The sequence below is a fragment of the Arachis hypogaea genome, chromosome 17 (genome assembly GCF_003086295.3).
Source record: "Arachis hypogaea cultivar Tifrunner chromosome 17, arahy.Tifrunner.gnm2.J5K5, whole genome shotgun sequence".
NCBI lineage: Eukaryota > Viridiplantae > Streptophyta > Magnoliopsida > Fabales > Fabaceae > Arachis > Arachis hypogaea.
This window is the reverse complement of record NC_092052.1, coordinates 28,178,860-28,190,539: the sequence shown is the minus strand read 5'-3', so window position 1 is coordinate 28,190,539 and position 11,680 is coordinate 28,178,860. Positions and strand designations below refer to the sequence as shown.

At 39.7% G+C, this 11,680-nt stretch overlaps 1 non-coding gene across 1 annotated transcript; it reads left to right on the top strand.

The window, feature by feature from the left end:
* The first annotated feature begins 7,391 nt into the window (after positions 1-7,391).
* Positions 7,392-7,499, top strand: LOC112768897 (small nucleolar RNA R71). The gene has a single exon (XR_003186274.1). It is a non-coding gene; the product is annotated as a small nucleolar RNA R71 (small nucleolar RNA).
* The last annotated feature ends 4,181 nt before the right edge of the window (positions 7,500-11,680 follow it).

The window sequence follows — 11,680 nt, the reverse complement described above, 5'->3', positions numbered from 1 at the left end:
AATTAGTTAGAGAAGGAAAACTAAATCGGTATCTGGCCACCCGAGATGATGAGCAAAGAAAAAGACGAAGAGATGAAGATGTCGGACGAGCTGAACGATCACCTCGTACGCCAGAAAGACATGTCCATATGATACACGGAGGATTTGCAGGAGGTGAAATCTCCAAATCATCCCGCAAAAGATACCTCAAAGAAGTATATCATGTCGAAGGGAAGGAGGAAGCACCCGATATCCCTGCAATCACATTCACTAAAGAAGACGCATCCGGTATCATATCAGGACACGACGATCCCATGGACATCACCATCATACTGGCAAACGCCAATCTCCACCGCACATTAATAGACCAAGGGAGCTCCACCGACATCTTATTCAAAACTGCCTTCAACAAGCTTGGCTTAGAAGAAAAGGAGCTTAGAGCGTACCCAAACAGCCTGTTCGGACTGGGCAATACCCCAGTACAACCTCTGGGATACGTGTCACTACATACAACCTTCAGAAAAGGGAATCAATCCAGAACACTTAAGATAGACTACATCGTGGTCGACGTGAGCTCAGCCTACAACGCCTTAATAGGTCGGACAACACTAAATCAACTCGGCGCAATAGTCTCAACTCCACATCTATGCATGAAATTCCCAACTACCGAGGGGATAGCCACAATAAAAGCAGATCAAAAGATGGCACGCCGCTGTTATAACGAAAGTCTAAATCTCAGAGGCAGAGGAGAAAAGTTCCATACAATTGAGCTTGGAGGAGTCCAAAGACGAGAGGAACTCCGTCCACAGCCCGAAGGTGGAATAGAGAAAGTTCAGATCGGAGATACTGGTGCACAAAATTGTGATCATCAATGGCGCCATCAACATGGTACGCTCAATTGTAATCTCAACTTTTCATCACAACTTCGCACAACTAACCAGCAAGTGCACTGGGTCGTCCAAGTAATAAAACCTTACGTGAGTAAGGGTCGATCCCACGGAGATTGTTGGTATGAAGCAAGCTATGGTCATCTTGTAAATCTCAGTCAGGCGGATATAAAATGGTTATGGAGTTTTCGAAAATCAATAATAAAATAAGGATAGAAATACTTATGTAAATCCTTGGTGAGAATTTCAGATAAATGCATGGAGATGCTTTCGTTCCTCTAAACCTCTGCTTCCCTGCTGTCTTTATCCAATCAGTCTTACTCCTTTCTATGGCTGGCTTTATGTAAGGGCATCACCGTTGTCAATGGCTACATCCCATCCTCTTGTGAAAATGGTCCAAATGCTCTGTTACGGCACGGCTAATCATCTGAGGTTATCGATCATACTGGAATAGGATTCACCCTCCTTTTGCGTCTGTCACTACGCCCAGCACTCGCGAGTTTGAAGTTCGTCACAGTCATTCAATCCCAGAATCCTACTCGGAATACCACAGACAAGGTTTAGACTTTCCGGATTCTCATGAATGCCGCCATCAATCTAGCTTACACCACGAAGATTCTGATTAAGAGATCCAAGAGATAATCATTCAATCGAAGGTAGAACGGAAGTGGTTGTTAGGCACGCGTTCATGGGGGAATGATGATGATTGTCACGTTCATCACATTCATGTTGAAGTGTGAATGAATATCTTAGAAGCGGAATAAGTTGAGTTGAATAGAAAAACAGTAGTACTTTGCATTAATTCATAAGGAACAGCAGAGCTCCACACCTTAATCTATGGAGTGTAGAAACTCTACCATTTGAAAATACATAAGTGATAATGGAGTTCATTGGTCTCGGCCCCAGAGGGGAACCGGAGTAACCAAAGACTTTGAATACAATGATAAAAAGTTCTATTTATACTAAACTAGTCACTAGGGTTTATAGAAGTAAGTAATTGATGCATAAATCCACTTCCGGGGCCCACTTGGTGTGTGCTTGGGCTGAGCATGAATGTTACACGTGCAGAGGTCATTCTTGAAGTTGAACGCCAGTTTGTAACGTATTTCTGGCGTTCAACTCTGGTTTGTAACGTGTTTCTGGCGTTTAACTCCAGACAGCAGCGTAGAACTGGAGTTCAACGCCCATTTGCGTCATCTAAACTCGGCCAAAGTATGGACTATTATATATTGCTGGAAAGCTCTGGATGTCTACTTTCCAACGCAATTGGAAGCGCGCCATTTTGAGTTCTGTAGCTCCAGAAAATCTACTTTGAGTGTAGGGAGGTCAGAATCCAACAGCATCAGCAGTCCTTCTTCTACCTCTGAATCTGATTTTTGCTCAAGTCCCTCAATTTCAGCCAGAAAATACCTAAAATCACAGAAAAATACACAAACTCATAGTAAAATCCAGAAATGTGAATTTAACATAAAACTAATGAAAACATCCCTAAAAATAACTAGATTCTACTAAAAACATACTAAAAATAATGCCAAAAAGCGTATAAATTATCCGCTCATCACAACACCAAACTTAAATTGTTGCTTGTCCCCAAGCAACTGAAAATCAAATAGGATAAAAAGAAGAGAATATACTATAAATTTCAAATTATCAATGAAACATAGCTCCAATCAGATGAGCGAGACTTGTAGCTTTTTGCCTCTTGAATAGTTTTGGCATCTCACTTTATCCATTGAAGTTCAGAATGATTGGCATCTATAGGAACTCAGAGTTCAGATAGTATTATTGATTCTCCTAGTTTAGTATGATGATTCTTGAACAAAGCTTCTTTATGAGTCTTGGCTGTGGCCCTAAGCACTTTGTTTTCCAGTATTACCACCGGATACATAAATGCCACAGACACATAATTGGGTGAACCTTTTCAGATTGTGACTTAGCTTTGCTAAAGTCCCCAATTAGAGGTGTCCAGGGTTCTTAAGCACACTCTTTTTTTTGCTTTGGACCTTGACTTTAACCGCTCAGTCTCAAGTTTTCACTTGACACCTTCACGCCACAAGCACATGGTTAGGGACAGCTTGGTTTAGCCGCTTAGGCCAAGATTTTATTCCTTTAGGCCCTCCTATCCACTGATGCTCAAAGCCTTGGGATCCTTTTTATTTACCCTTGCCTTTTGGTTTTAAGGGTTATTGGCTTTTTGCTCTTGCCTTTTGGTTTTAAGAGCTTTGGCTTTTTCTGCTTGCTTTTTCTCTTTTTTTTTCTATTTTTTTTCACCATTTTTTTTCTGCAAGCTTTGTTTCTCTGCTGCTTTTTCTTGCTTCAAGAATCATTTTTATGATTTTTTAGATTATCAAATAACATGTCTCCTTGTCATCATTCTTTCAAGAGCCAACATATTTAACATTCTTAAACAACAACTTCAAAAGACATATGCACTGTTCAAGCATTCATTCAAAAAACAAGAAGCATTGTCACCACATCAATATAATTAAACTAGTTTCAAGGATAAATTCAAAACTCATGTACTTCTTGTTCTTTTGAATTAAAACATTTTTCATTTAAGAGAGGTGATAGATTCATAGGACATTCATAACTTTAAGGCATAGTTACTAAGTACTAATGATCATGTAATGAAGACACAAACATAGATAAGCACTTAACATAGAAAACGAAAAACAGAGAAAGTAAGAACAAGGAATGAGTCCACCTTAGTGATGGTGGCGTTTCCTTCTTGAGGAACCAATGATGTCCTTGAGCTCTTCTATGTCTCTTCCTTATCTTTGTTGCTCCTCCCTCATTGCTTTTTGATCTTCTCTAATTTCATGAAGGATGATGGAGTGCTCTTGATGTTCCACCCTTAATTGTCCCATGTTGGAACTTAGTTCTCCTAGGGAGGTGTTGATTTGCTCCCAATAGTTTTGTGGAGGAAAATGCATTTGAGGCATCTCCGGGATCTCATGGTGATGAGCTTCATGCGCCTCTTGAGATCCATGAATGGGCTCTCTTGCTTGCTCCATCCTTTTCTTAGTGATGGGCTTCTCTTCCTCAATGGGAATGTCTCCTTCTATGAAAGCTCCAGCTGAGTAACATAGATGGCAAATAAGATGAGGAAAAGCTAGCCTTGCCCCAGGAGAGGGCTTTTCGGCTATTTTGTAGAGTTCAAGGGAGATGACTTCATGAACTTCTGCTTCCTCTCCAATCATGATGCTATGGATCATGATGGCCCGATCCACAGTAACTTCAGATCGGTTGCTAGTGGGGATGATGGAGCGTTGGATGAACTCCAACCATCCTCTAGCTACAGGCTTGAGGTCCAGTCTTCTTAGTTGAACCGGCTTGCCTTTGGATTCAATCTTCCATTGAGCTCCTTCCACACATATGTCCATGAGGACTTGGTCCAACCTTTGATTAAAGTTGACCCTTCTAGTGTAGGGGCGTGCATCTCCTTGCATCATAGGCAAGTTAAACATCAACCTCACATTTTCCGGACTAAAATCTAAGTATTTCCCCCGAACCATGGTGAGATAATTCTTTGGGTCCGGGTTCTTACTTTGATTATGGTTCCTAGTGATCCATGCATTGGCATAGAACTCTTGAACCATTAGGATGCCGACTTGTTGGATGGGGTTTGTTAGAACTTCCCAACCTCTTCTATGGATCTCATGTCGGATCTCCGGATACTCATTTTTCTTGAGTTTGAAAGGGACCTCAGAGATCACCTTCTTCTTGGCCACAACATCATAGAAGTGGTCTTGATGAGCTTTGGAGATGAATCTTTCCATCTCCCATGACTCGGAGGTGGAAGCTTTTGTCTTTCCTTTCCCTTTTCTAGAGGATTCTCCGGTCTTGGGTGCCATCAATGGTAATGGAAAAACAAAAAGCTTATGCTTTTACCACACCAAACTTAGAATGTTGCTCACCCTCGAGCAAGAGAAGAAAGAATAGATGAAGAAGAAGAAGAAATGGAGGAGAGGGAGAAGGGGTTGTGTTTCGGCCAAGAAGGGAAAGAGAGGGTTGTGTTGTGTGAATTTGAAGAAGAATGGAGGGCTTTATATAGGGAAGGGAGGGGGGTAAGGTTCGGCCATTTAGGGTGGGTTGGGTGGGAAATTGGTTTTGAATTTTGAAAGTAGGTGGAGTTTATGAGGTAGGTTTATGGGGAAGAGTGGATGGATGTGAGTGGTGAAGGAGTAATAGGGAAGAGAGATTGAGGTGATTGGTGAAGGGTTTTGGGGAAGAGTGTTTATTGAAAAGAGAGGATGATTGAGAAGAGAGAAGAGAGTGAGTGGAGGTAGTGGGGATCCTGTGGGGTCCACAGATCCTGAGGTGTTCAAGGATTTACAAACTTGCACCAAATTAGGCATGCAAAATGCCCTTGCACACAACTCTGGGCGTTCAGCGCCAGATTGGTGTTTGTTCTGGGCGTTGAACGCCCATTTGTTGCCCATTTCTGGCGTTGAACGCCAGAACCATGCTTGTTCTGGGCGTTCAGCGCCAGCTCTTCTCTAGGGTGCAATTCTGGCGTTCAAACGGCCAGATGCTGCCCATTTTGGGCGTTCAGCGCCAGAACCATGCTCTGTTCTAGCGTTGAACGCCAGCCAGATGCTTCTTACTGGCGTTTAAACGCTAGTGAGATCCTCCTCCAGGGTGTGATTTTTCTTTTGCTGTTTTTGATTCCGTTTTCAATTTTTATATTTATTTTGTGACTCCACATGATCATGTACCTATAAAGACATATAAAAAACCATGAAAAATAAAATTAGATAAATAAAAATTGGGTTGCCTCCCAACAAGCGCTTCTTTAATGTCAATAGCTTGACAGTGGGCTCTCATGGAGCCTCACAGATGTGCAGAGCATTGTTGAGACTCCCCAACACCAAACTTAGAGTTTGGATATGGGAGTTCAACACCAAACTTAGAGTTTGGTTGTGGCCTCCCAACACCAAACTTAGAGTTTGACTGTGGGGGCTCTAGTTGACTCTGTTTTGAGAGAAGCTTTTCATGCTTCCTCTCCATGGTTGCAGAGGGAGATCCTTGAGTTTTAAACATAAGGGAGTCCTCATTCCATTGAAGGACTAGTTCACCTCTGTCAACATCAATCACAGCTCTTGCTGTGGCTAGGAAGGGTCTTCCAAGGATGATGGATTCATCATCATTCTTCCCAGTATCCAGGACTATGAAATCAGCAGGGATGTAAAGGCCTTCAACCTTTACTAACACGTCCTCTACTTGTCTATAAGCCTGTTTTCTTGAATTGTCTGCCATCTCTAATGAGATTTTAGCAGCTTGCACCCCATAGATTCCCAGTTTCTCTATTACAGAGAGGGGCATGAGGTTTATCCCTGACCCAAGGTCACATAGAGCCTTCTCAAAGGTCATGGTGCCTATGGTACAAGGTATTAAGAACTTTCCAGGATCCTGTTTCTTCTGAGGCAATGTCAGTTGATCCAGATCACTCAGTTCATTAGTGAACAAGGGAGGTTCATCTTCCCAAGTCTTAATACCAAATAATTTGGCATTCAGCTTCATGATTGCACCAAGGTACTTGGTAACTTGCTCTTCAGTAACATCCTCATTCTCTTCAGAAGAGGAATACTCATCAGAGCTCATGAAGGGCATAAGGAGGTTTAATGGAATCTCTATGGTCTCTAGATGAGTCTCAGATTCCTTTGGTTCCTCAGAGGGAAGCTCCTTATTGATCACTGGACGTCCCAGGAGGTCTTCCTCACTGGGATTCACGTCCTCTCCTCCCCTTACAGGTTCGGCCATGGTGATCAATTCAATGGCCTTGCACTCTCCTTTTGGATTTTCTTCTATATTGCTTGGGAGAGTACTATGAGGGATTTCAGTGATCCTTTTACTCAGCTGGCCCACTTGTGCTTCCAAATTTCTAATGGAGGACCTTGTTTCATTCATGAAACTTACAGTGGCCTTAGATAGATCAGAGACTAAGTTTGCTAAATTAGAGGTATTTTGTTCAGAGTTCTCTGTCTGTTGCTGAGTGGATGATGGAAAAGGTTTACTGTTGTTAAACCTGTTTCTTCCACCATTATTAAAGCCTTGCTGAGGCTTTTGTTGATCCTTCCATGAGAAATTTGGATGATTTCTCCATGATGAATTATAGGTGTTTCCATAAGGTTCACCCATATAATTTACCTCTGCTATTGCAGGGTTCTCAGGATCATAAGCTTCTTCTTCAGAAGATGCTTGTTGAGTACTGCTGGATGCAGCTTGCATTCCATTCAGACTCTGAGAAATCATATTGACTTGCTGAGTCAATATTTTATTCTGAGCTAATATAGCACTCAGAGTATCAATTTCAAGAACTCCCTTCTTCATAGGCGTCCCATTATTCACAGGATTCTTCTCAGAAGTGTACATGAACTGGTTGTTAGCAACCATGTCAATGAGTTCTTGAGCTTCTGCAGGCGTTTTCTTTAGGTGAATGGATCCACCTGCAGAAGTATCCAATGACATCTTTGATAGCTCAGATAAACCATCATAGAATATATCCAGGATGGTCCATTCTGAAAGCATGTCAGAAGGACACTTTTTGGTTAGTTGCTTGTATCTCTCCCAAGCTTCATAGAGGGATTCACCTTCTTTTTGTCTGAAAGTTTGAACATCCACTCTAAGCTTGCTCAGCTTTTGAGGAGGAAAGAACTTGGCTAAGAAAGCCGTGACCAGCTTATCCCAAGAGTTCAGGCTATCTTTGGGTTGAGAGTCCAACCACACTCTAGCTCTGTCTCTTATAGCAAAAGGGAAAAGCATGAGCTTGTAGACTTCAGGATCTACTCCATTAGTCTTAACAGTATCACATATCTGCAAGAATTCAGTTAAGAACTGAAAAGGATCTTCAGATGGAAGTCCATAAAACTTGCAGTTCTGCTGCATTAGAGAAACTAATTGAGGTTTCAGCTCAAAGTTGTTTGCTCCAATGGCAGAAATGGAGATGCTTCTTCCATGTAAATTGGAATTTGGTGCAGTGAAGTCACCAAGCATTCTCCTTGCATTATTATTGTTGGGTTCGGCTGCCATCTCCCTTACTTGTTCGAAATTTTCAATAAGGTTGTCTCTGGATTGTTGTAATTTAGCTTCTCTTAGTTTCCTCTTCAGAGTTCTTTCAGGTTCTGGATTAGCTTCAACAAGAATGCCTTTTTCTTTGTTCCTGCTCATAAGAAAGAGAAGAGAACAAGAAAAGAAGAGGAATCCTCTATGTCACAGTAAAGAGGTTCCTTATTGTTAGTAGAATAAGAAAAGGAATAGGGGTGAAGAAGAATGAAGAATCCAAACACAAGGGTAAGGATAGGAGCAATGATGTGAGATGAAGAGAAGTGTTAGTAGATGAATAAATAATTAGAAGGAGATGAGGGAGGAAGATGATTTTCGAAAATAATTTTTTGAAAAAGAGTTAGTGATTTTCGAAAATAATTTTTTTTTTGAAAAAGGTTAGTAATTTTTCGAAAATTAAAATAAAAAATTAAAATAATTAGTTAATTAAAAAGAAATTTTGAAAAAGAGGGAAGATATTTTCGAAAATTAGAGAGAGAGAGTTAGTTAGGTAGTTTTGAAAAGATAAGAAACAAACAAAAAGTTAGTTAGTTAGTTGAAACAAATTTGAAAATCAATTTTGAAAAGATAAGAAGATAGGAAGTTAGAAAAGATATTTTTGAAAAGATATGATTGAAATTAGTTTTGAAAAAGATTTGATTTTTAAAATCACAATTAATGACTTGATTCACAAGAAATCACAAGATATGATATTAGAACTTAAAGTTTGAATCTTTCTTAACAAGTAAGTAACAAACTTGAAATTTTTGAATCAAAACATTAATTGATGATGTTATTTTCGAAAATTATGTGCTAAAGATAAGAAAAAGATTTTTGAAAAATATTTTTTTAAAAATTTTCGAAAATAACTAAGAAAAATGAAAAAGATTTGATTTTTGAAAAAGATAGGATTTTTAAATTGAAAATTTGATTTGACTCATAAAAACAACTAGATTTTAAAAATTTTTGCAAAAGTCAAATCTAATTTTCGAATTTATGAGAATAAAAAGGAGAAGATATTTTTTTTTATTTATTTTTGAATTTTTAATGATGAGAGAGAAAAACATGAAAAAGACTCAATGCATGAAAATTTTGGATCAAAACAATGAATGCATGCAAGAATGCTATGAATGTCAAGATGAACACCAAGAACACTTTGAAGATCATGGTGAACATCAAGAACATATTTTTGAAAATTTTTTTTATGCAAAGAAAACATGCAAGGCACCAAACTTAGAAATCTTTCATGTTTAGACTCTATGGATGCAAAAATGCACATGTAAAACAAGAAAAGATGCAAAACAAGAAAACATCAAGATCAAACAAGAAGACTTATTAAGAACAACTTGAAGATCATGAAGAACACTATGAATGCATGAATTTTTCGAAAAAATGCAAGATGAACATGCAATTGACACCAAACTTAAAAATTGACTCAAGACTCAAACAAGAAACACAAAAATATTTTTGATTTTTTTAATTTTCTAATTTTTTTGGATTTTTTTCGAAAATTATTTGTAAAAGAAAAAATAAGGATTCCAAAATTTTTAATATGAATTCCAGGAATCTTGCCATGTTAGTCTAAAGCTCCAGTCCAGGAATTAGACATGGCTCACTAGCCAGCCAAGCTTTCAGTGAAAGCTCCAGTCCAAAACACTAGACATGGCCAATGGCCAGCCAAGCTTCAGCAGATATTGATACTTTCCATGTATAGAGGAACTAAGTGTGTGAGAATCAACAATCTCTTGTGATGATAAGTTGAAACCCCAGTCCAAAAGATTAGACATGGCTTACAGCCAGCCAGGATTCAACAAATCATGATGAAACACTAGAATTCATTCTTAAAAATTCTGAAGAAAAATATAAATTTTTGAAAACTTTTTTTTTTGAAAACCTTTTTTTTTTTCGAAAACAAAGGAGAAATTTTTGAAAGGTTTTTGAAAAATTTTTGAAAATAAAACAAAAAGAAAGTTACCTAATCTGAGCAACAAGATGAACCGTCAGTTGTCCAAACTCGAACAATCCCCGGCAACGGCGCCAAAAACTTGGTGCACGAAATTGTGATCATCAATGGCGCCATCAACATGGTACGCTCAATTGTAATCTCAACTTTTCATCACAACTTCGCACAACTAACCAGCAAGTGCACTGGGTCGTCCAAGTAATAAAACCTTACGTGAGTAAGGGTCGATCCCACGGAGATTGTTGGTATGAAGCAAGCTATGGTCATCTTGTAAATCTCAGTCAGGCGGATATAAAATGGTTATGGAGTTTTCGAAAATCAATAATAAAATAAGGATAGAAATACTTATGTAAATCCTTGGTGAGAATTTCAGATAAATGCATGGAGATGCTTTCGTTCCTCTAAACCTCTGCTTCCCTGCTGTCTTTATCCAATCAGTCTTACTCCTTTCTATGGCTGGCTTTATGTAAGGGCATCACCGTTGTCAATGGCTACATCCCATCTTCTTGTGAAAATGGTCCAAATGCTCTGTCACGGCACGGCTAATCATCTGAGGTTCTTGATCATACTGGAATAGGATTCACCCTCCTTTTGCGTCTGTCACTACGCCCAGCACTCGCGAGTTTGAAGTTCGTCACAGTCATTCAATCCCAGAATCCTACTCGGAATACCACAGACAAGGTTTAGACTTTCCGGATTCTCATGAATGCCGCCATCAATCTAGCTTACACCACGAAGATTCTGATTAAGAGATCCAAGAGATAATCATTCAATCGAAGGTAGAACGGAAGTGGTTGTCAGGCACGCGTTCATGGGGGAATGATGATGATTGTCACGTTCATCACATTCATGTTGAAGTGCGAATGAATATCTTAGAAGCGGAATAAGTTGAGTTGAATAGAAAAACAGTAGTACTTTGCATTAATTCATAAGGAACAACAGAGCTCCACACCTTAATCTATGGAGTGTAGAAACTCTACCATTTGAAAATACATAAGTGATAATGGAGTTCATTAGTCTCGGCCCCAGAGGGGAACCGGAGTAACCAAAGACTTTGAATACAATAATAAAAAGTTCTATTTATACTAAACTAGTCACTAGGGTTTACAGAAGTAAGTAATTGATGCATAAATCCACTTCCGGGGCCCACTTGGTGTGTGCTTGGGCTGAGCATGAATGTTACACGTGCAGAGGTCATTCTTGGAGTTGAACGCCAGTTTGTAACGTATTTCTGGCGTTCAACTCTGGTTTGTAATGTGTTTCTGGCGTTTAACTCCAGACAGCAGCGTAAAACTGGCGTTCAATGCCCATTTGCATCATTTAAACTCGGCCAAAGTATGGACTATTATATATTTCTGGAAAGCCCTGGATGTCTACTTTCCAACGCAATTGGAAGCGCGCCATTTTGAGTTCTGTAGCTCCAGAAAATCCACTTTGAGTGCAAGGAGGTCAGAATCCAACAGCATCAGCAGTCCTTCATCAGCATCAACAGAATCCAAGTTGAGCTTTCCCTCAATTTTGGGTTCCCGGCCTCAAACAATTAGGTGGAATATGAAGCGTTATTAGCTGGTTTGAAGCTGGCTAAGGAGGTTGGAGCTCAAAAACTCAATATGTTCAGCGACTCACAGGTAATCACCTCACAAATAACAGGGAGTTACCAAGCCAAAGATCCCACCATGAAAAAGTATTTGGATAAAACCAAGGAACAGCTCAGACAACTCGGGGAATATAAGATCTGCCACATACCCCGCGAACAAAATGTCCGAGCTGATGCACTCTCGAAACTAGCCAGCACCAAACCAGGGGG